Below are 26,657 nucleotides of genomic sequence, written 5' to 3' on the forward strand. Positions count from 1 at the left end.
GGATACACCAGGAGAGAACAGTAGTATGTGTGCCTGGGATACACAAGGAGAGAACATTAGTATATGTGCCTGGGTTACACCAGGAGAGAACAGTAGTATATGTGCCTGGGTTACACCAGGAGAGAACAGTAGTATATGTGCCTGGGTTACATCAGGAGAGAACAGTAGTATGTGTGCCTGGGTTACACCAGGAGAGAACAGTATTATATGTGCCTGGGTTACATCAGGAGAGAACAGTAGTATGTGTGCCTGGGTTACACCAGGGGAGAACAGTAGTATGTGTGCCTGGGTTACACCAGGGGAGAACAGTAGTATGTGTGCCTGGGATACACCAGGAGAGAACAGTAGTATGTGTGCCTGGGATACACAAGGAGAGAACATTAGTATATGTGCCTGGGTTACACCAGGAGAGAACAGTAGTATATGTGCCTGGGTTACACCAGGAGAGAACAGTAGTATATGTGCCTGGGTTACACCAGGAGAGCACAGTAGTATATGTGCCTGGGTTACACCAGGAGATAACAGTAGTATATGTGTCTGGGTTACACCAGGAGAGCACAGTAGTATATGTGCCTGGGTTACACCAGGAGAGAACAGTAGTATATGTGCCTGGGTTACACCAGGAGAGAACAGTAGTATATGTGCCTGGGTTACACCAGGAGAGAACAGTAGTATATGTGCCTGGGTTACACCAGGAGAGAACAGTAGTATATGTGCCTGGGTTACACCAAAAAGAACAGTAGTATATGTGCCTGGGTTACACCAGGAGAGAACAGTAGTATATATGCCTGGGTTACACCAGGAGAGAACAGTAGGATATGTGCCTGGGTTACACCAGGAGAGAACAGTAGTATATGTGCCTGGGATACACCAGGAAAGAACAGTAGTATATGTGCCTGGGTTACACCAGGAGAGAATAGTAGTATATGTGCCTGGGTTACACCAGGAGAGAACAGTAGTGTATGTGCCTGGGTTACACCAGGAGAGAACAGTAGTATATGTGCCTGGGTTACACCAGGAGAGAACAGTAGTGCATGTGCCTGGGTTACACCAGGAGAGAACAGTAGTATATGTGCCTGGGTTACACCAAAGAGAACAGTAGTATATGTGCCTGGGTTACACCAGGAGAGAATAGTAGTATATGTGCCTGGGTTACACCAGGAGAGAGCAGTATATGTGCCTGAGTTACCACCATAAACGAAGAGTATTGTTAGTGTATTGTGAGGGGATCTTGGTGGGATGGTAATGGTGTGTTTATATAATACATAGATAAGGAATCAAATAATCTACAAAATGTATGTTTCTTATTATAATTATTATATATTATTATAATTTATTTATATGGCGCCACAAGTGTTCTGCAGCACCTTACAAAGTACATAAACAAATAGGTGATCAGTGTCTTACAGATACAATACAATACAATACAGGACAAGGACATGGATAATATAAATTGCTACATTAGCAACCATAACACCCACATAAACAGCTGAGCATAAGCAACCAAGTGTTAGGTGCCCTAGTGGTGAGTAAAAAGTAGATGAAAGTAATGTAAGGAGAAGCACAAGAGGGTAGAGGGCCCTGCTCGTAAGAGCTTACATCCTAAAAGGGATTGGCAGACAAACAGGTGTTACACAGATGGGGTAGACAGGGAGGAATGAGCATGTAGCAGCGAGTTAGGATGACAGCTGGTAGGCTTTGATGAAGTAGTGGGTCTTGAGAGCCCATTTGAATGATTGTAGAGAGGTGGAGAGTCTGATGGGGAGAGGGAGAGAGTTCCAAAGGTGTGGAGCAGCGCGGGCAAAATCTTGGAGGCGGGAGTGTGAGCAATTAATCAGTTGGCATGAGAGGTGGCATGCATTAGATGAATAAAGAGAGCCGGTCAGGAGTGTGAAGGGAGATGAGATCAGAGATGTAAATGGGAAAAAATTGGGTGAGGGCTTTGTAAGCGAGTGTGAGAACCTTGAATTGGGTTCTAAAGGGGAAGGGGAGCCAGTGGAGAGCTTGTAGGAGAAGGGAGGCAGATGTAGAGCGTTTGGAGAGGAAGATGAACCGGGCAGCAGCATTGAGGACAGACTGGAGAGGAGAGAGATGGGAATTGGGGAGTCCAGATAGGAGGAGGTTACAGTAGTCCAATCTGGAGATAACCAGTGAGTGTATGAGGGTTTTAGTAGCATCCTGGGTGAGATAGGATCTGATCTTGGAAATACTGTATATTTGAGATGGAAACGACAGGACTGCGAGAGGTTCTGTATATGTGTTTTGAAGTAGAGGGATGAGTCCAGGATACCTCCAACACAGCGCACTTTATTGCAATATATATTTTGTTATTCTTGTTCCAAAATCTAACCTTTGGATACCCTTACTCTAGAAATCCTTCAATGAGCAGCTTTGTCTTCTGCAGGTACAGTCTGTGCATAAAATGAAGAGCGGTTCCTGAGTCCTCTCAACAATGTCACATGAGGACAGATGCTCTGCGCTGTATACAATGTGTATGCAGAGCACAGAGCCAGAACCATTCAAGAGGAACTGGCCACAGGAGATGAGTACTTAGGGGCACAGGTGGGGGGACTTTGGTGCATACTGGGGGGTGCCATGTGGCATGTAGGTTGCACTGTGGGTCATATTGGGGGTGTGCAGCGTGGAATTTAAGGAGTGTACTGTGGAGCAAGGCAAGGGGCATAGTGGCAGGGTGTCAACTCTTTTGAAGAAGGCCCAACAACTTACAGTAGTTGCTGCAGGGCCCCCACAAATCTTAATTCAGCCCTGGTTCTTGCATACCATAGCTGCCAAGGCATACTGTCATTTGTAGTTCTCCAAGTTTCAGAATGCTCTGGCAGACATAGGTATGATGGTGCTACTGGTAGTATATAACAAACACTAATTTTAGACAGGTACATTATATTATTGCAATACAAACTTATAGTGAGCGGTGTGACACATTAACATTATTATGTGCCAGGGGCCAAGTTAATTCTTACTAGATCTGTAGCAGGATTCTAGCCTCCCTATGTCATTTACTGAGGGGTCTAGTTACTAAGCAGTGTTAGGAGACAGAGTGATAAGTGATAAGGTGCCAGCCAATCAGCTCCCAACTGTCATTTTTCAAACAGCCTGTGAGATGACAGTTGGGAGCTGATTGGCTGGCACCTTATCACTTTTCACTCCTAACACTGCTTAGTAAATAGACCCCTTAGTATGGAGCATTCGTTGTCCTTAGGTATCATTTATTAATGTAAGTGATTCGTATAATTTATTAATAGTGTAGGGGCAAAACTACAGTATCTGCCCTAAGGAAAACATTTCTGCCACTGGATTTGGTAAATAAATTGTTAGATGATATCAAATGATTTCCTTAGCAAGCATACCCGAATATGTGCTACTATCATTATTTATAGAGAAATCTGTATTATATTAATATTTCTTATCATTATGTTAAAGTAGCCTGTATATCTCTTGTCCCTATGATGAGATGTCATCTAGATATATCAGTTAGATGTTGATATATTTTTTACAAATCGTTAATATAATAAATTAAACCATGCATTGACTGTACTAAACTTAAATTTAGTAAATGGATGTGAAACATATTATCAGCTTTGTCAGCAATTTTAATACACCATTTAAACCTATTGGGCCTAATCCCAGCTAGCTGGCCACCTGCAGCAGGTCATAGGTGTCATTATGACATCACAGACACTAGGGGGGTAATAAATTGCTGCTGCTGTGTGGTGTGACTCTGATAACAGGAAGGGAAGGCGTGGTTATCTGGAGGGGAGGGGTCACAGAGCGAATTGATAGCAATTATGCTGTTAAAGTTTATTATTTTGGTGATATTGATCACCGCAGAGACTGAAGGCCGTCCTATCTACAGAACAGAAGGTAATGGAGAATTATTTGTATGATTTTCTAGTAGTAAGGATTGGTAAACTAATTCATATAGGATAACTATTTATCATAGGAGAGCCCTATTGCAGATTAAATCAGCCCTATTTATCAAAGCGTTTACCCACCCACGCTGCATGTTGCGGTGATACAAGTACCGCTGTAATTCCTGTTCTGCGTACACCATCCTATTATGTCATTGCCAGAGCAAAAGCATCAATAATACTTTATTCCTGTCATATTTTTCTAATGTATTAGTATTGAAATTATGTTTAATTATTAAAATAGAGTAAAATATGAATACAACATACAGCAGTCGCTTATGATATATATATATTGTTATATATAATATTTGTTATGTGGGTGCATTGCTGCGATTTTTTAAACTTTAATTTATTTTTATTTTTTTTATTAACAATATCCAAATATAATAATCATCAACTGTGTCTTATCAATATTTGCCGAGAGGGATATATATGCGCATGCACGGGATCACAATCCTGCGTAGGCACACAACTCAGCAAGTTGACTTCAAGGGACTGCATTGGCTGCGTCCCTAGAAGCCGGGTAGGGCTGGTGTAATAGCAGGGGACGGCCTGTACAGCATGTGATTAGCATGGAGCGCTTCCATTGTGATGTCACTGCATTGGCTGCGGTCCCTAGAAGCTGGGTAGGGGTGGTGTAATAGCAGGGGACGGCCTGTACAGCATGTGATCAGCAGGGAGCTCTTCCATTGTGTTGTCACTGCATTGGCTGCGGTCCCTAGAAGCCGGGTAGGGCTGGTGTAATAGCAGGGGACGGCCTGTACAGCATGTGATTAGCAGGGAGTGTTTCCATTGTGATGTCACTGCATTGGCTGCGATCCCCAGAAGCTGGGCAGGACTGGTGTAATAGCAGGGGACGGCCTGTACAGCATGTGATCAGCAGGGAGCGTTTACATTGTGATGTCACTGCAGTGGCTGCGGTCCCCAGAAGCTGGGTAGGGCTGGTGTAATAGCAGGGGATGGCCTGTACAGCATGTGATCAGCAGGGAGCGCTTCCATTGTGATGTCACTGCATTGGCTGCGGTCCCTAGAAGCTGGGTAGGGCTGGTGTAATAGCAGGGGATGGCCTGTACAGCATGTGATCAGCAGGGAGCGCTTCCATTGTGATGTCACTGCATTGGCTGCGGTCCCTAGAAGCTGGGTAGGGCTGGTGTAATAGCAGGGGACGGCCTGTACAGTATGTGATCAGCAGGGAGCGTTTACATTGTGATGTCACTGCATTGGCTGCGGTCCCTAGAAGCCGGGTAGGGCTGGTGTAATAGCAGGGGACGGCCTGTACAGCATGTGATCAGCAGGGAGCGCTTCCATTGTGATGTCACTGCAGTGGTGGATTATACTGAGGAGGCTGCAGCACTACGGCCTATAGGTAAAATCCGCCACTGATAATAATAATAAAAATGACAATAATAATAATAGTATTTATTTAGCGCTTTTTGCAGAGGGACAAATCATGACCACAATACACAAGTTTAGATTTGCAGGAAATACAGAAACCAATGAACATATATGGGCATTCAGTTCCACTGCAGCTGCACAAGGCGGCTAACGTATATACAAAACCACCGAGACTGGCCCTAATAAGCAGTATGTTACTATTACTGCCCTGGGTCAGTATGCCTGAGGCGGCTGAGTAATGCCAGTCCGGCCCTGGTCATCACCGAAATAGCCAATACTGTAATAAGCCACCTACACAGCAATTTGAATGTCATTATATGCTGAATATATACAATATATTTTCTGGGCAGGGGCGTATCTATAATGGGTGCAGGGTATGTGGTGCACACTGCACACCCCACACCCATATTTTAAATACCTCTCCAAAGTCTCGGGTCAGATGTAGCAGCGTTGCATAAAGGTCTAGAAAATGGCCGCCTCAGCCATTTTCCCCGTGTTTTGTGCATGCGCAGTAAGGGAAACTTAATTTTGGGGGGCTGGCAGCAAGTTTTCATTAGCATGCCCCATAGTGGGACATATTTTCTTAATAAAGACACGTGCCAAGATATATATATATATATTGTATTGTATTTCTGTTTATTTTAAAGGATCGGCAGAGGCTACCAGGGAACATCTGAGAGAAAAGAGGAGCTTTAATTGGGATTCAAGTACAGTCATTATTTTATTTTATCCCCTGACCCAATTCACTTGATGTAAAAGCCTAAATTAATGGTATTTAGTACCTGGGGGGCTGGAAATTACATTATTAGCCCCTAAAGTGCACATAGTTCCCATATGGATGGTAGTGTGTGTAAGAGAAGCCACCTCAGGCAGACAGAACCTCTCTGCAGGCGGCACGCACAGGCCTGTACATGTCACTGTCTCTTACACGGGGCTGTGACAGGATTATTGTTCCGTTTCTGAATTAGACAAGATTCCTCCATTCTTAGCCTGGTCATAAATAACCACATGTGATAGGCCGACAGCAGTTATTATGTGCACAGTGTCCATCTTCCCGATAGGCTCATTATCGGGCACCTCAGCTGTTTGCAGGCGCCACATGCTACGGTACCAGCCCAATTGCCAGATATCAGCTGCAGTATCACAGTATATGTAGGCACCTCGCACAAATCGCAGTCTCCCTACGTGCTTCTCTCATCTCTCTTTCTTTCCTGAACAGTTATACCAGGACGGGGTTTCGTGGCTAAGATGGTGGTGGCTGGCACAGGCCTCTTGTGCATTGCAATACTGGCAGGAGCATGTATTTTCTGTCGTGCCTGGTAAGTTACTAACATTCTATACACATTATATTACATTTTATAGGCGCTCTAACCTCAAATATCTACTGTTCTTGAAGTGCACTTGCTGCATACACACGATGGAGGAAACCATTTTGCAGATTTAACCAATATTCATAAGGATGCAGCCTAATAATTCAACAGGAACCATTGCCTTGTGAATATTGGTCATGAGGTGCCTCGTTGATATCATTGGTACCCAATGAATTGATCGGCTGCATTCCCGTGAATATTGGTGTAACCCACAAAATGGCTGCCTCCAATGTCAGTAGGTGACTGATGCACCAGAGCAGAAAGCGACACTCTAGGCAGGAAAGAAGAACGACACGAGTTGTGACAGGTGCTAGAATGACCACTAGATATCCATGCCTGACCACAGGTGACTAAATTAGTATCTCGGTCAATTTGGTTTAACCATCTGTGCTAAACCATGGATATCTCTAAAACCTGAACTGTTAGGGTGCCTCAAGGACCGCATTTGGGAACCTCTGCCTTAAGTGAAGGTGTCATTATTGGAGTTACAGAACTTCAGAAGGACACTGAATAAGGTAGATGGACACAAAGATGCTGGGAATAAGATTATGACTCAGTGATGGGTAAACTGGGGGAACCAGTCTCTGGGCCGTGCTGTGTGCGCTGTTATCATCTGACAGCGCCTCATTATTTTTACTATTCAGCTTCAAATCCCTAAGAGAGTGTTTGAGCAATCGGTCTGAAGAGCTGACTGACCAGCTGACGGATCACCTGACTGATCACCTGACTAAACACCTGACCGGACGTCAAACCTCGGAAGAAGATATAGAGGCATTCCTGAGTCGCCAGATATCTAAACCAGGTAATAATAATGATGTCTTTCCTATAGAAAGTGGGCACTGCCAGGTATTCCTTATACTAAGGGGCCCATCACTTGCAGTGCCCACGTGTTTCATTGCAATAGTCAGTAATAATACTGTAAAATTATTTATTTACATAACTAATTTCTCCCAATAGGACAGAAAGCGATGTGCGGTATCGCAGAGGGTAAGGCAGCCATCTTGGGCGCCCCCAGTTATTGCTCTATACAACCATTCACATCAGTGCCTGCAGCATTGGAGCTTACAGTCTAATGTTTTATAAAAAAACAAAATAAAGAACATTTATTCTATCAGTGTGTTTATGTCAGTGCATGCTGATACCTGTAGTGCCATACCGTGCTTACAATATTAGCATTGGGCTGGCCATCTGTTGGTGTGTAGGTGTGGGCATCTGTCTGCGCTCTCCCCTACAAGACAGGGCCTGATGCAGAGTAATGGAGTGAGGATTTGTTTTTCTATCCTTTATTTCTGTGTCTATGATTTACAGATCTGCCAGGCAAGATAGCTCATACAGCATGCAGTACCGCCTAGCACCACCAGGGCGAGTATTACATTTACATGTGCACACCCTACTGTACTGAGGTTATGCCTGATCCCCCCACTCCAGGCCCAAGGGGGGGGGGGGGCACAAGTCTCATTTGTAGCCCAATCTAATACAGTGGCGTATTTCTGCACATGCGCATTGCAGGACAGCATACGCTTACACGCTGCACATGGACTTGTGTCCAACTCTTAAGTAGAACTCACAGTGTCACCAAATCAGTAACACAGAGAAAACATTTTGCTATTTTATATGAATAGATATGAGAGCAGTGCCTTATATTACATGTGAGGAAACCAGACCTGTTTGATCAGCGCTTCCATATCTAAGTCTGGAATATCCCATGGTTTTGCTGTTCCGCACTAACATTATGTCACCATTTCTTTCATGGTCCATAGCACATGAACATCACAGAGCCGGCACCGAGAAACGGACGCAGAAGAGCAGAAGCCAGAGGAAGGAGAGGAAACCAAAGATGCCCAAGATCGCGAAGAATCTGTTCAAAAGATCAACGTGAAAAAAATGGTGCCCAAAATGCCCAAGAAAGCGCTGAAACTAAAAAAGCCAAAATTCCTTAAAAAAATGAGGAAGTAAAAAACCAACGGCCACTGGGATGGGGACATTTGTAATAATTCTGCACATTGGGCATCACTTATTATTTATCATTTATCCTTTTTTTTATTTTATGTTTTAAGTTAATTTAAAACCCCCCATTATTCCCTATACACTATGATACAATAAACACCAATCATTTGTGTATAAAACATGCTGAGTGTATTTGTGCAGCCTCGTGCGCCTCTCACTGCATAGAAACACGATGAGATGGGGGGAAGAGGGACAAAGGGATACACGCCACGCCTTGTATTTCAGCTATTTCCCTCCTAAGCAGGGGGCACATTTATACATGAAGGTGCTGCTCATCAGGCTCACCCTAACTAAGGGCATTATTCAGGTTGGTTTGCGCGGCTGCGTTCGCACACAGCTGGTCGATGTTTGTGCTCTGTGCATGCGCATGCATCGGAGTGCGCGTGTGTGAACTGACCGATGTGATCGGTAAGTGGTCGTAGTGAGCACGCAGTCCCATCTCATAGGGGAAAATTGGGGGCGAGAAAATCAAAAATACTGCACTTGTGAGGTTTTCCAGGTGCAGGATTTTCGCTATTTAGTTAGGTGCAGGTTTTTTGTTTTTTTTTTGAGTGCCGGGAGATTTGTTTTCTCGCACCTCCAGAGCAAGTGTGATTTTTCCTAAAATCGTTAAGTTTAGGATAAATCAGCAGGACTTGCTCTGGCACCCCGGCGGCACCCCCCTGGGGACTAATTAAGCAATTGGAAGTTTCCAATTAGCTTAATTAGTCCATAATTATTTACCTTCTGCAGTGCTGTCTTCTACATCCAGCGTCAGAAGCTGGCTCTTCTGCAGCAGGGTGAGTATGTCACATACTTGCCTACCCTTCCGATTTGGTCAGGAGCCTCCCGAAAATCGGGTGCCGCTCCCGACCTCCCGGGAAGGCAGGCAAGCCTCTCGGGCACCAGAGACCCGTCCCCCCCCCTGCACTTACTATTAAAATCCCGTCAGCGGAGGGGCCGGTGACGTGATTCGCGCTGAATCGCGTCATCGCGGCCCGCCCCTGCCGCACAATGCCATTAATAACGGCATTGTGAAGAGGGGGTGGAGCCGCGATGATGCGATCGCGATGCCACGCCCCCACGCTCTGCCCCAAAATGCTCGTCACCGCCGGGCCATGCCCCCTTTTCGCCGCAACCCGCCCCCCGCCGAGAAAGCCCGACAGCTCCCTCCAGGAAGGAGGGAGTAAAATGTCGGCATGTATGGTATGTCAGTGTGTGTGAGTGTTTGTTAGTGTGTGTGTGTATGAGTGTTGTGTGTGTGTGTGTGTGTGACCCCCGGTGTGTGTGTGGCCCCCCAGTGTCTACGTGCCCCCCCGAAATGGGCGCTGGGAGAACTATATCTATATCCAGTGAGAAGATAGAGGGAAGGCCTCTGGAGACTCCCGGGCATGTAAGTGCAGAATTTTAAAAAAAATGTATGTGGCGCAGGGTTTTCAGAGCTGAAAACCCCGCAACCACTTTTTTTAATTGGATACCGCGGTTATCGGGAGCGCGCATGCCCACAGTAATCCAAAATTGGGCGTAAGGGTTTTTCCTCGCTAAACCTCGAGCCCAATTGAATATGCCCCATAGTGATTGACATGATGTGACCGTTTAGGGGTGGAGAGGGGGAGTGGTCGGCAGAACGCAGGCATGCCTGTGCGTTTGAATGCCGTTACAGGGGCGTGCATAATTAAGCCCCTGCGATTGCATACGCTGCCAGAGGTCTAGATGGCGACAGGAAGTTTAGCAGTCTGTGAGCTAGGGTCAGGTCAACCACAACTGTGCGAATGGTTCAGATGTTACCGATGTCTTCGCTGACTTGCGGATGCATGTCATGGGAAGTGGACGGCTTTATACAGTGATGGACGTCTTGGTATAGTGCTGCGGTTGCCGTGCGATTGCATTCATTAGCATATTGTTGCAGCTAGCGGGTGCATGCGAACGCAGCCGTGCGATCCGTGCTGAATCAGGCCCTAAATTCACTGGGATCAGGTGGGATCTGTCCATCGTACAGAGGCAAATGGAATATTCTAATTCTTGGCCTATCCATAGATTCCAACCTGCATGAAAATAACAGAGTTATAGACTAGTGGAAACATGAACAAAGTAGAAAATGGGTTATGGTGGATGAGGCATAAAATGGGATAAGACTGAGGGGTAAATGTTATAGCCTGTGACTTGTAGGCATCAGCGAGTTTCCAGTCTATAAGCCTCATTTATCAACGAGTTTTATAATTCACAACAAGCGATAAATCTTGTTGCGTATGATAATGGTGCCCCAGCCAATCAGCTCCCAACTGTCACCTGTTTGAAAAATGACAGTTGGGAGCTGATTGGCTGGAGCACCATTTATCATAGGCAATGAGTTTTATCACTGGAAAAGAGATCATGTGACACCACCCGTACTGATGTTTCATTTGTAGCTGTCAACATTGGCCAATAATCTGGCTCTTTCACAAAAGAAAAAAAAAAAAGGTATACTTGAGGCCCATATCTGGCCAGAGAAGAATCTAGAGACTGGCTCATACCCCTGTCTCCATTAACCAGGTGTGTCTAGTGGTTCTAGAACTCAAATTAATTATTTTCCTCCAAAAAGGAATGGGTCCCACTCCTGCTCCATCACATTCTAGAAGGCAACGCTTATAGGTCTCTGACCTAAGTGAGGGAATATTTGGCATACATCCATTATTATTGGAGGCATACTGATATATGATTTCTCCTGTTAACCATCCTCAAAAGTATGACAGCTTTCTAAATTATTATTGTCCCACATATTGTGCCTCTAATAACTGCTGTCATAACATTACAATATATACTAAGCATTATCATAAGAAAACTTTATTAATAAGTTCTGCAGTGCCAGATAGGCAAGGAAAAAAAGAAAAAACTAGGGATGAGTGGGTTCGGATTTACTCAGTTCTTATCGCCACTTTACCGCAAGTTCGGATATATTTTATTGGTTATCCAAAGCACGTGATAGCCGATAGCCAATAAAATGCCGTTTTGAGAACCGAGTAAATCCAAACCCGCTCATCCCTAGAAAAAACATACAAATAAAATAAAAGAGTCATGGCCTTAGTAATGTGAGAACAGTTATTATACAGTATGTCACGACAAAATGTGTGGAAGTTCTCAGAGCAGGTATAATCATACAGTGAGGAGCATGTGCAGACCATACAAATCATATATTGATCATACAGTTAGAGGTAGCACAAAGGATGGACACTGTGTAAATGGGTAGACACGTGAGGTTCAGAGGGCCCTGCTTGTGAGAGCTTACAGTCTAGTGAGGGGGAGAAGCAGACAGGGAGGGTGGTAGGACCACATGAAGGTTGGAGGAGATGCTGGTTTGGTGGATTAGGAAATGCCTCAGGTGGGGAGCAGCACATAAGATGTCCTGGAATGCGGGAGTGTGAGGTGGCTATCTGGTGGCCGTAAGATAAGAGACTGTGAGCGGGAATGTATCTCGAAACAAGGTCAGATATCTGTGGGGAGAAGTAGCGGGTTAAGGCTTTGAAGGTGAGGGTGAAGAGTTTGAATTGGATACTGGCAAAGATGGTGAGCCAGTAGACAGAATTAGAGGTGGAGGACCAGTAGTGTAGAAGGCCAGATCACTGGAGGTTGCAGCAATTAAGGCGAGAGATGATGAGGGAGTGGATCAGAGTTTTGGCCATATCCTGTGTCAGGAAAGGACGTATTTTCACAATGTTACAAAGATGGAGGTGTCAGGATAGGTAGAGGGACTGCATATGGGGGCTAAAGCTAAAAGAGTAGTTTAAGGTGATGCCAAGGTAGAAGACTTGGGTAACAGGCTAGAGTGAGTTGTTGTCAACTCTATAAAATGCAATGAATGGGGAGGGATAGGGGGAGCTGATAGGTCACCAGAGTAAGGGAACAGGTAGAGGTGGAAGAGGATGAGTGTATAAAACGTCCTCTCCAGAGACAGCAGAGATGGAACTGAGGGTGAGGTGTTGGGTGAGGCAGAGGGATGTGTTAGAAGTGGAAGTAGATACATACTGTACATATTGACATCCCATGTCGACATTCTGAATGTGAATGTCAACATTTTGCTACTCCCCCGGAGCGGCCGGGAGGCTTCCGAAAATTGTGTGGCACTGGAAAAATAGGCAAGTCTCCCAGCTGGCCGTAACCCCTGGACCCCCCCCTCCCCCACGCAGCACACACATTCCTAACGCACACGCCCATCCTTTGATAATTGCCAGCTCAGTTAAATCAATGGCCACGCAGCATGGCGGCCTGAACAGAGACGCTGGAGGCACCCAGCATTACGCCCCAAAAACAGCCACAACACGTCTGCATTTTTGCCACCACTCACCCGTCAACATCCAAAAATGGTGCCGGTCAATCCCTCTACGTAAAGGAAAGCGCTGGGAGCGGCTTCACTATTACACTTTGGCGCATGCGCAGTGCAAATAACATGCATGCGCGATTTACCAATAATTGCTCAGTTGCAAAAACATCAGCATAAAGTTTGCCCTCTCGACTTTTATAGGCATCATAGTGAAGGTTTAGGGAAGAGAATGCGGTTTAGAAGCTCAAATCGCCTCTCAGACATTAGTGTATTATTCTGTGGAGGTTGTGTTCGATTTTTAAATCGAATATTAGTAAATCAGGGGATCCTATGTTCGTCTATATAAAAGTACCTATGTTTTGAATATATTCAATTTTGAAGGGGATTTGCCTTTATATTCGATTTTGAATTTAGTAGATCTCTGATGATCAAAATTGAATGCAAAATTGCCAGAAATCCTAAATCGAACAAAATTGAATTTTTATGGAGTAGGTTTTATCGTCACCTGCGCAAAATGGTTAGTTGTTTGTGTTTTATATGAACAATACCTAATTGCTGTCTAGGTCGTACTAAAATTAAGTTTCCCCACTTTATAGATAGAAAATTAGATGAAATGTGGACCTCTCGGTGGTCCGGATATGTGGGTGTCGCATCTTCTATTAGGGTCCAGACGGGTCAATCACTGGTGGTTTTTAGCAGATGGCAGAGTCTTCCTTTAGGATATGCGGCTTGGCGCTATCCCTCTGCACTGCGCACTGTCCCGTCTGCTGTCTTGGCAGATGATAGTACCTCACTTCCGGGATACGGGCATTTGGCCTTCACTCCTGGCAGTTGCAGGAACCTGAAAGTGTGAGGTCCAAGGATCCCACATTTTAGTAAAACTTTTAGAGGAATCATGTAAGATACCAGTGCTATATTCCATGGAGTAAACCTGACAAATCTTGGCTATGGTCTCTCCTATGGAGGGGATTTCAGTATTTTTCCAAGCAGCCGCAATGGCACATGTTTCTGCTGACATCACATGTCTGACTAATTTGTGTTGGTGACGGATGGCATCCGGAACATTTAGTGGTAAAAGAAAAAAACTTAAAGTTAAAAGGGAATAGAGTTTGTATGTATTTTCTTTTATGCGTACACAGATGGAGCTAGATGCCACACTGGCATATATTATCGCCCAATCTTCTTTATCTAGGGTTTCCCTAATGTCAGACTCCCATGGGAAAGGTCTTAAGCTGGGTACACACTACACGTGGTGCACCCAGCACAACATCGCTGGCGACGGGACCCTACACGCCACAAGTGCATACATACTTGAAGATACCAGGCCTGGTGCGGGGGGCTACGTGTCATGTTGCATTCTGCAGCACGGCATCTTTGGTGATGTCGCTAGCGACCTGCGGGAGCGTGCATTTCATGGGTACACAGTAGACGATGTACCCTATATGTCGCTCTGATCCCCGGGATCGGACGACATATCACCTAGTGTGTGTACCCAGTTTTAGGGGGATCCGGTCTAAAGATCTACAGTAAAAAGGTTGACAATGTCTAGATAGACAACAAAAGTCAATAGGTCGACAGGGACTAAAGGTCGACATGTAAGAAGGTCGACTGGTACTAATGGTCGACAGGGTCAAAAGGTCGATATGAAAATGGTGGACACAAAATGGTAGACACATGATTTTTTTTTTTTTTTTTAAGGTTTAGGGTTAGGAACTTACCGGAGGGTTATGGTTAGGCACTAGAAGAGATGGTTAGGGTCAGGCACCTACCCCGACGGTTAGTGAGGCACCAGGAGGGAAGGTTAGGCACCAATGGGAGGGTTAGGGTGAAGATTAGGGTTAGAAAAAAACCAACATGTGTCGACCATTTACATGTCGAATGTTTGACCCTGTCGACTATTTGTACCTGTCGACCTTCTTACTTGCCGACCTTTAGTGTGTCGACCTTTTGTCCCTGTCTAACTACTGACTGTCTAACATCTGGTGTCTATCTAGACATTGTCTACCTTTTTACTGTAGATCTTTAAATCCACATCCGTTTTAGGGAACCTTTATACTGGGAGCGCTAGATGGCAAAGTTACCACTCTGTGAGTCCCAGTCCTTCTCATTATCATGACCATCGTCTCAGGGCTGGTGGCCTCTGGGTGGTAGTGACACATTCTTTCTTGCCCTCATCCTTAGAGGAACCAGCCTTGTGTTGCCCAGCATGTTTGCTATGATAGTGGAAACCCGTCCAAGCTGCCTCCTGCTGGGGCTGGTTGAGATGTTTATTTTATTTTTTTTATTAATTTATTGAGCTGAGCTTTTCCCATTCATTTCAACAGATCCATTTATTTCAATGGTGCTTTCAGCATGTCTGCTACATATAGTAACCACATTGAAATGTATGGGCTATTGAAATATGTGCATGCATTCATTCATCCATAAATATTTTCTCCCACTCATCTAACTGGTTTGAGCCAAAATCAGGTGTCTGTAAACAACAAGTTTATATTTGACAATTTTCTATTGCTATAACCTATTGGAGGAACGTGTGAAATGGAGGTTAGTCCACACAGAGAGTCCTTAACCAGGCTTGCATGTTTATTGGTAACAGCATTAACACAGAGGGTTAACAGCAGTAACAGTAGTATATACAGTGATGCAGGGTAACTGTGGTGGTCACTGGTGATGCGATAATACGGGTAATACTGGTCTCATCTAGAGGAGCTAAATGCTGCATGTGTGCAGTATTGTGGCAACGGCCATTTTCCCGGTGACCGGCGCATCCTGTATAGACTCTGGGCGCACTCTAGTGCCCAGAGTCTATAACTCCAGCGCTGGCCGAGCACAGCACAGTGCGCTCACTGCCGGCCGCCGGACAGAGAGGAGGGGGCCCGTGTCGGAGACTGCACACAGGCCCCCTTCTCTCTAGAAAATGCCCCAGCCGTGGCCCCCATACTTTGAGTGGCCCTGACACAGGGTCTGTCTGACCCTGTAATACCCAAGAACAGTTGTCCTGCGGCACCTGTTCCCGAATTGGGGGCTGCAGTGGCTCTGTGTTCTGTATGCAAACAGCGCATAGCGGCTCCCGAGTCACCTCGACAGCATCATGTGACACTTCATGTCCGTGACGCCGATGAGGGGACTCACTAAGGAGCCGGTATGCCCTGTATGCACCGTGACTGTGCATGCAGAACACAGAAGAGCTGGATTCCATGGGAGGTGAGTACATGAGTACACGGGGGGAGAGGGGTGGCGTTGCTGTTTAGCAAAAGGGGGCACTGTGGGGCATATTGGGGGAGGCACAGTGAAGGATACAAGGGGGGGGCTGTGGGGTGTCAATTTTATTGGAGAGTGCCCCAACAACTTAGTTGCCCCAGGGCCCCCACAAGCCTCATCTGGCCCTGGTTTTATCCACTAATGGTCATCCCTGCTTTAATAATTACCAGGCAGTAGGCCAATCATGGAGTGGGGGCGGGGCTTCGTGGGTCATGTCAGGGAGTTTCCCGGCACTTAAGGGAAAAAAACCTTCGCATGGCCCTGTGACATCGATGGCGGAGAACCACTGGATCTCCGCCATTGATGACAAAACCGTTGATCATTGATGGTTAACCATGGATGATAACTATCGATGGTCAATGGCCATCCCTACTCTCCCACATCCCAGCCACTTCTCCCGTGAAGAGGATGAGGAAAGGGGGCTTCATGATGTGAATTGCATCATCAAGGGCCTCTCCTCCGCAATTCATTGCCGCAATTTGCAGCATTGTGTCATGGGGGGAGAGAGAGACTGCAATTATGTGATTTGTAGCATCACACCCAAACCCTCCTACCTTGGCCTGACCCTCCTCATACCTCCTGGAGGACTGAGGATAAAAGTTGGTAAGTATGCCCAAAATATGCACACATGAAATATAGTTATTTTGTGCACGAATGCACCGGATTGTCCTCTTAGCCAAGGAAGTGGCACTGAGTTCCCTGGTGATGCTGGTCCTTCCCCCACTAAGGCCACCACCTGCACCTTCTGAGAATATACAGGGGTCAGCACAGGCATGGTGTAGTGGCCTTTCCATTCTGCTACTGAAGGGCTTAGCACCGGGCCTTATAGCATCCACGTGGACTGTGCTGGCTGTAGTTTCGCTGATACTCCCCAGCACACACTTTGGGTCTCATTCAGACCCGCTCACAAGCGCTGAGCGCTCGCAAATGGGTCGATGGTGAGGACCTGCGCATGACGCGCTGCGGCCGCACTGCGTGTGCACAAGCCCCGGAGTGAGAGAGAAATTCTCTCGCTCCGGGGCTCACTACAAAAGGGGCGGCTGTCGATGGTGATTGACAGCTCGCACCGTTTTGTAGGCGGGGTGGGGGGGTGGCTGGCCAAACAGAGGCATTACCATTTGGGGGCGGCCCCACTGACATCACGAGTGATGTTAGTGGTGAGCTTCCGGCTCTATTAGAGCCGAAAGCTCACTGGGGCTTGCGGCAGACGAGACCCTACCACAAGGGTCTCGTCGCAAGCCCCGATGGTCGCGATGGTCTTGACCATCATGACCATCAACCTGGCCGCTCACTAAAGCTGCGGGTGGTCACCCACAGCCTAGCAAGCGGCCAGGAGGCCGGCTCATTACAGAGAAGCGGCCGCCCTCATTCAGAGTGAGCGCTCGCATTTTGCGAGCGGCTCTGAATGAGGTCCTTTGTACCAGGCCCAGCATTTCTAACGGTGGCTCTGGTTACAACTTGGCTTTTGCACTGCACCCTAAAATGCTTTACTTGTGTAAATATCTTAATGTGTTATTTTATGTGCATTGTGCAAATGTAACTTTATGGTGGCACTAAATAAATAAATGATATTAATGTAATTTGATTTGAATGTTCTTTTCCTGTTATAATTAATGGATTACAAAATGTAGTAAAAGATCCAAAAGCAGCCTTGTGGGTTGTAGTTAAAACAATGCACTTCTACACTGCTATACGAGCCCTTACATACAAACTACATAACAGGTAAGTGTAGGAACAACGTCTATTTGTAAACAGGCCCTTATATGGAAGCAATTTATTTTGGGTTGAATGAAAATACTGTATTGGGTGCAACTAAGGACAGGCATGGTAAAGTGACCTGGGAGTTTTTGTTATATTAGTATTCATATTAGATTATATCTCGCCCTCATAGCTGCAGCATTTCATCTTGGGAAAGTTGCTTCCTTGGGGTACCCCTGGTTTGTGTGTGGGGGATGGGAGCACGAGTCACGTGACACAAATAAAAAAAGGTATAGTAAAGAAAAAAAATCCCCTAACAGTTTTGGAGTTATTTTATTATTTATTAACAGTTATTCATAATAGCGCTCATATATTCTGCAGCACTTTACAGAGAGTATTATTATCACATCAGCCCATGCCCATGGGGAAACCCACGGATAACATACAGACTCAACCAGTTAGGGCCTTGGTGGGAATCAGACCCAAGACCTCAGTGGTGTGAGACAGCAATGCTAACCATTACACCAACTATGCTGCACAGAAATGTAAGTATGTTAAATATGCGGCTACGACACTATAATGAATAAAGATACAGGCAATGTGTTTGAGACTAAGGACATGAAATCCTTGTGCCTGGTGCTTAGAAATGGCCATGCTACATATAATCTGCAAATCTGTGATAAACATCTGGGCGGGGGAGGTGCATGGGCGTAACTACAATAGGTGCAAGGGGTGGAGCTGCTATGTGGCCTAGAGCCATGGTTACCGATATTATGGCTGCCCCTTCCAGGAGGGAGCAGCCAGATCAGCATGGCAGGGGGTGTGACCGGCACAAGGGGCGGGGCCGGAGAGCTTACTGTCATTTGTGGGTGGGGCGGAACCACGCAATGCCAATGGCGATATTACAGGCAGGGGGCGTGCTAAAATGACATGATTCAGCTTGAAACCCCCCCCTGCTGCAGGGGTTTCTCAGGATACCGCGGAGGGGTGGGCGGCAGCCGGCCTTTCCGGGGGGCCAGGAGTGGCTCACAATTTTCGGGAGGCTCCCGGGAGGGTAGGCAAGTATACCTAGAGTTTAGAAAGGGCTCATCTTCCTTGTCAAAGTTACATGTGTTATATACATTTTTCACCATTGGATGGTACATAGGGATCCTTACACACTTTTGCTTAGGGCCTTCAAATACCTAATTACGCACCTGGGGAGATGTATCAAGCTTTGGAGAGCGATAAAGTTGAGAGAGGTAAAATACCAACCAATCAGCTTCTAACTGCCATGTTAGGTGCTGATTGGTTGGTACTGTATCACTCCCCACTATATCTCTCGCCAAGGCTTAGTACATCTCCCTGTTAGATTAAAAGCTCAGGTGGTTTATGGACCAATGGAAAGGCCTCTACACCATGCCTGTGCTGACCCCTGTATATTGATCACTTCTGACTTTGTCGGGTGCATCAGAATCTGGAGCGCCACACAAAAAATTGATGATGAAGATGTTCTAGAAATACAGTAAACAGCGCACATAGGGCCTGTTCCAGAGATGGTCGCTAATACCAGCGCTGCTGCAAATTTGTATGCGGCGGCTGTACAAAAATTATGCAAATGTCGCAACTGCCAGGATTTGTGTTGAGACGCCTGCTGGTGGCTTTGCAAACACAGCTGACTGCCTTCACAGACGCAGCTCACTCGCAGATCAGTTGATTATAGGAGTTCTGAGTAATTTTATGGTTGCGCAGAAAGGCTTGATGGAACTGAGTCGCCGTAGCCATTTTTTGTGTACGGGATCGCAGTGGCAGGCCCCAAAAACAGTTACGACGCTCCTGCGTTTGTGTCATCATCTCTCGTTGCCCCCCACATGTACGCTCCCTGCCTGTCAATCACTTGCGACAACGTGAAAGAAACGTGAAGCGTGAGTAGATCTCTGATAATCGTTGAACTGCGTCAACCCAACATATTCGGTCCCGAGGTCCCTGCGAGTGCCAAAGGCGGAGCGTAGCCTTATTCCCACTAGGCCATGCTCCGTGAAGTATGGCGCTTTGGGGACATGACCGCATGTCACTCCCCCGTTTTGACGTCACGCTGGGGGTAGGTTCAGCATTCCGGTAGCTGCTGGGCTGCCCATAGCCTCCTTCCTGCTTTGAATGGACACCGCACACACACGCGCGCAGCCTCCATTCAGCTTTACTGGCACCACTGGTAGGTTGGGACAGCGGGACACTGCCCGAAAAATGCGACTGTCCTGCTAAAATCAAGCAAAGTTTCTTGTTCTCAGTGTGAGTTCTAAAAATAATCACTGTCTAGTAGTAATCAGAATGAGCAATACAAATATAAATCGGAAAATTAGTAAAATGGAAGAAAGTCTACGGAAATATAATCAAGAAGTTTTGAATGATGGAATTGTATAAGGTGATAATTGCACTTCCTGCAAGAAATGAATCTGTGTTGTTGCGTCACAGGCATGGTCACGCATCACGGGGGAGGGGTCTACATGACATGCCCCTGTTACTCATCATTTTGGGGGCAAGCCAAGCGCTCTAAGAGCTGTTGGGCTGCGCTCAGTCACTCATAGTGCCCGTCACGCCGCAGAACGCTGTGACTCGCTCTGCGGCTCAGATACTGCTATGGTAAGACGGGTACGGCGTATTAGCTGCTAATTTCCTAATGGTGCGCCGTACTGGCTCGTACCTCCTTACTTGCACCACTGCCCAATTTAGAGAAATGACAGCGTCTTAGGAGCAACTCCCAAGACTTAGATCATTATAAATATTTAATCATTTCTCAAGCAATGCAAAATTAGGACATACCATGAAATGTACATTTTCGGGCCGATTTGTTGCATGCAAGTCGGCCGCTCTGCGTACACGGAAATAATGTGTACATTCATCGGCATGCAGGGTTCGACGCAGCCACACTGCTGCCAACCACACACTTGTGGACGCCACCTCCATCAATATCAGCGAGCTTTTGCGCCAGTCCTATACCTAATGCACGAGATCTGTCCGAAATCAGATTTAGCCTACATGTGAACACCCGGTTGCCACACAGTTCCGCCCCATTCAGACACAAGAGATACGGCTGAGATGCGTGCTCATGGTTGCGTTTGCAAAATCCATCCGCAAAGTAAAGTTGCGTGCAGGGCCATAATGAGAGGTGTTTTGCGGTCTGTCCCTCATGGCGCAAGAACGAGGGAGCGGCACACTCACTGCCACAACGTCACCTGTTTACAGCCTAGGACGCGCTTCGCACCCGTCTCCCCGGTGCTTGTTGTGTGACATCACATGCACAGGGGGCGGGGCGTGATGGCACAGGTCACTGGTTGCATCCAACACTATCACCCCCTATTAGTCTATAGAATGTAGAAACAAAAAAGTTAAAACTCCTGGAGCGGATCAGTCATGTATATATGTAAACCTACATGAATCCTTACCATAGAGATGAATAGCCAAAGTAATAGGGGGCCTGTGTGCAGTCTCCATCCGGGGTATGCAATTGGGAAGCCAGCTGCCTTAATACCCGACTGTCATATTCCGGCGAGGGTGAAATGCCGGGCATCTAGATGTAGACACCCGGCATTTCCCCGACGCCGGGAGACCGGCGCCCAGCATCCCAATTGTAGTGATGCTGGGCGCCGCGAGCGGACAGCCGCAGGGGGGAGGGTTAGGTTTAGGCCACCCGGGGGGGACTTAGGGTTAGGCAGCCCCCCGGGAGAGTTAGGCTAGGGGGAGGGAGGGTTAGGGTTAGGCACCCCCGGGAGGGACTTACGGTTAGGCACCCCCCCGGGGGACTTAGGTTTAGGCAGCGGGGAAGGGGGTGGTTAGGGTTAGGCACTTAGAGGGGGGCTTAGGGTTAGGCACTTGGGCGGGAGATTAGGGTTAGGCACCCCTAAGGAGGGTTAGGGGGGTTAGGTTAGGTTAGAGAATACTTACCTATCCACGTTCGGGATTTCCAGCACTGTCGGGCTTCCGCTGCTGGGAATTTCATACCGATTCCCCATCCGGGGCCCCCTCCTCTCTCTCTGGTGGCCGGCTGTGCACTAGCACAGTACCGCAGCAGTAGCAGTAGACACTAGGCACTAGTCTGTGCCCGGAGTCTACTGCACATGCGCAGCAGCCATTTTCCCAGTGTTTTCCCTACTGCGCATGCGCAAAAAACGCCGGGAGAATGCTGCGGCAGCCATTTTCCAGGTGATTTCTACAGCGCTGATACTGCCGACGTGGGACTCCGGAGAGGTAAGTGTTAAAAATATGGGTGCAGGGTGTGCGGTGCGGGGCCCCCCTGGACCCAGGGACCTGTGTGCCCGTCACACCCTGCACCCATTATAGATGTGCCCCTGACAAGTATCAGTCACACCTACTCTCAGAGCAGGACCAGCTTTTTCCCAGAAGCCTCCTTGTACCGTGACTTTACGCACATAACAGTGGACCTTGGTGGAATCTTAAACTTTCTGCAAGGTCCCTGCTTGGAAAGCTGATGAATGAATGACCCTGTTATATATTTAAACTCTGAGGTAGATACTACCTCCCCCCCTTTACTAAGGAGCTCAAATAACCCCTTGTAAGGAGCAGGAGTGTTAAATACGAAGTAGCAGTGGGGTGAGGGGACGCTGAGGATAACAGGCCAGCTGCTTCCAGGGTTACAGTTTCCTCAGCTGCTGCCATTATTTTCAGAAACATATCCAGGTTGTCATGTCACAGCAGCAAGGAGAGCGAGTCCCTCCAAGAGCCTGCGGGACGGACTTAAACAGAGTATTAGACGGATAACGCTTGGCCCCCTCTAGTCTGCCCTTTATCTTACTGCTTCAGAATCTTCTACCCTGTTTGATCCTTGACCTTCTGTTACTAACAGGACCACAGACACTTATTGTACCAAATCTCTGCCCGGATGTTCTGGCCGCCCTTTATCTATAGATGCTTGCTGGGTCTCTTTTAAAATTAGGATAAAATGTGGAATGTTGCACTTTGACAAAATCTGTATAACCTCTCACAATGTTATAACGGTTACTTTTAAAATTGCTGCATGACGCCTCCGTAAATAGATCAATAAGGATATGAGGGCCTAAAGTTGTTAAATGTATGGAACTCACAAGCATCAATTATTCAATGTTTAAAAAAAAAAAAAAAAGGATCATTTTTTGCCATTGCTCCCCCATGTAATAACTGCAGATATAACATACTGGGCCTGATTCAGACCCGGTCGCTATGAGCGTACGCTCGCATGGTACGTATGCAAATATTTGAAAGTGACGCGGCAGGGAGCGATCGCTCGCCAAGACATAAGCAAGCCCATCGTACCTGTACGAGCGTTCACTTTGTATATGCAGACTCCCCTTAGCGTATGCAGAGATGCCCACTGCCCCGCGTCATCTCCTGGAAGTCTATGAAAACATTGGTACATCGACCACTATCGGATGTGAACGCAGTGCTTGTGGTAGCTTTTTTTTTACCGCAAGCATTGCGAGTAAAACTGAGGAAAAAAATGGCTGGTGACGTGTACTATGATGCTGCCTGTTAATTATGCACGCCTCTAAAACGGCGTTGAAACACTCGGGCACGCCTGCGTTCGCATCTCCAACCCCCAGTTTTTACTGGCCTGCCCCTGTCACCACCCACAAACGGCCTCTCCTGTTACTCACTGTGCTGGGCTGGTTTTACTGGGCGAGCGAGGGATCTGTGATCGCACTGTACACAATACTATAGAACCTAGGACCTGATTGAGATCCGCTCGCTAGGATGCGTTCGCTCGTAGCTGGCCGATTTTTGCATTGTGCGCATGCGTACGCATCGCAGTGAGCGTGTGCGAACCACTGCGAGAGATTGGGAAGCGATCGCTCGCTGCGCATAGACAGCCCAGCAGAGTGAGTGACAGGAGAAGCCGTTTGTGGGTGGTGACAGGCTGGCCCATAGAAACGGGGGAGTGGAGGTGCGAACGCAGACGTGCCTGAGCGTCTTAACGCCGTTTCAGAGGCGTGCATATTTAAGAGGCAGCGTCATAGAACATGTCAGCTAGCTGGATTTTACACTGAAGTGCTTGCGGCAGGGTATGGTCAACCATAAGCGCTGCGATCGCATCTGATGTTACCCGATGTACCGATGGTTGCATGCACTTCCTAGAGATGACGTTGCGCAAGTGGGCGTCTTAAGACAGGCTGGTGGGCGTCTGCATATACAGAGCGATCGCACGCCAAAACATAGTGGGCGTGCTAATGCCTTGCCGTGCGATCACCTGCCTTCACAAATTTGCATATGCTGGGTGCGAGCGAACGCATCTAGCGAGAGGGTCTGAATCAGGTCCCTAGTCCTCACACATCCTGATAATGGCAATGAATTGTTATAATAAACACAGAGAGACAATTTGCACGCCACGCATGCCACACGCCTCTCTAATGTTACAATGGATGGTGCAGCTTTCTCAGACTGTTACTACAACCAGGACTCAAACCACACAAATTCAGGATCTTAGTATGTGTCGCCCCTTCTGATAATGTGTTTTTACAAAACTACTGATATAGGAGTTATATATTCATTATACCTTCATTTCCACAAAAGTAGGTGAAAATTAAAATTGTGTGTGTTCCCAGCGGAGGTAATACCGACACTGGGAGCCCGAAGAGTGGAGATCCCCACTGGGGCTAGTAAGTACCCTAACCCTCCCTTACTGGTGCCTAACCCTAACCTCCCCTCGGTGGTGCCTAACACTAAGTCCCCCCTGGTAGTGTCTAACCCCCCCTTCCCGCACCCTAAATCTAACCCTCCCGGGGGGTGCCTGACCCTGACCTCCCCCCAGTGGTGCCTAACCCTAACCCACTCTTTCCCTAGCCTAACCCTAACTCTTCCCAGGGGGGGGGCCTAACTCTAAGTCCCACCGGTGGTGCCTAAAACTAACTAACCCCCCCCCCATGGCTAACAGCTAACAGTCCCCGCTTACCTTCGTTCGGGATGCCGGCTGTCGGGATTTCGGCATCTAGCTAAAGACAGGCGTTGGGATTTAGACATCTATTTTTAGTACCAGGTCGGGCTTCCAGCGTCAGGATTCCGACGGCCGGCATTCCGGGTGGCGGTAAGTTAACCGCATCCCCTCTGTTCGACTCCCATTGCTGGCCTTCAGTAGCTTTGTGCGCATTCATGAACCCCGGTTTACGCATGCGCACTAGCACTTCCGAGTCAGGCTCAGCAGTGCTAACTTTCGCAGCTACTAAAATAGCAGTGATAGGGATCGCAGGGACTGCTGATCCTCGGATCCCCATCTCCACATTAGACAGTGGGCCTGATTCAGAGACGGACACTAATCAATCGCAACTGCGTTTTCACATGCGACGCAATTGCGAAAATATGCTAATGTTAGCAAAGATCACCTGAGCATAAAGACGCCCACTGCTGCCTTCTCACCTGCGTGCGACTATGCATACCTACGTAAACATCGGTAACATCGAAGCACATCGGCGGACATCTTACCCTTGCGGCAGTTCTGACCTGCTGCAGCCTTGGGAGCTCTTCTGACACACAGTGGCTAATTTATGCATGCCCATGTAACGGCGTTTAAATGGACAGGCACGCCCCACTCCCCATTACCACCCCCAAACGCTGGCAGTCTGTCTCTCACTTAGCAATGGATCCCTCTGTGCATGCATAATCGCAATGCAATTGAAGCACACGCGCAGTACGTTACATAAGCAGATGCAATAGCAAGCAATCGCTCGATCTGCATAAAAATTGCATAAGTGTCCGTCTCTGAATCAGGACCAGTGAGTTGTGAGTTGGACACTAGGGTTCCGGACTATAGATAGACAGTAATTAGTTAGACAATGTCTAGATAGACACCAGATGTTAGACAGTTAATAGACGAGGATAAAAGTTCGACACAGACAAAAGTCAGACACACTAAAGTTAGACATGTAAAAAGTTCAACAGGTACAAAAGATCGACAGGGTCAAAAGTTCGACATGAAAAAGATCGACACAAAAATGGTCGACACATTTTTTTTTTTTTTAGGGTTAGATCTTAGATTTAGAGTTAGGCACTTACCCCCATGGTTAGGGTTAGGCACTTACTCCGATGGTTAGGCACCAGGAGGGAGGGTTAGGGTGAAGATTAGGAAAAAAATAATAATAGTAATTGATACTGTCTATCTCTTATACCACACCCGGACACTATGGATCTGGCTCAGAGGTGAAACGCAAATCCCGTCGCAGCTGCGATTCCGTACACAGCGGTTCTGCAAAAATATGCTGATGTCTTGTGCATAGAGATGCCCTCCTCTGGCGTCTCACATCCGCTGCTTACATACAAAAGGCAAAACATCGGTTACATCGGTCACACATTGGTCGCACATTGACCATCTGAGCAACCCTATGGTGTGTCAGAATGCTCGTCTCACTTAAGACGTCGGGCCTCTCCAGCTGCGTATGAATTCTGAGGCTCTCTAGGGCACACCCAGAAAATGGTCCCGATATTCCTGCTTTTTTGTAGCCACCCCCGTTACCTACCCAAATGATTACCTGTCACCGACTTTGTGAAAAAATGTATGGTGCGATCGCCGTCCCTCACCCATCACATTGCATGCGCAGTGCGTCTTTGTCACATTCATAGTAGCCAAATATCGCTCCACTGTGTCCGACATCGACACTGTGTCCACCTCTGAATCAGGCCCTAAATTAGCAGTACTTAATAAATAGAAGCAGGGAATGACTGGAGCACAGTTACTCAGATGCAGGAAATCAGTGGTGCACA

This window comes from Taudactylus pleione, unplaced genomic scaffold (assembly GCF_031769625.1).
Source record: "Taudactylus pleione unplaced genomic scaffold, aTauple2 ptg000147l, whole genome shotgun sequence".
NCBI lineage: Eukaryota > Metazoa > Chordata > Amphibia > Anura > Myobatrachidae > Taudactylus > Taudactylus pleione.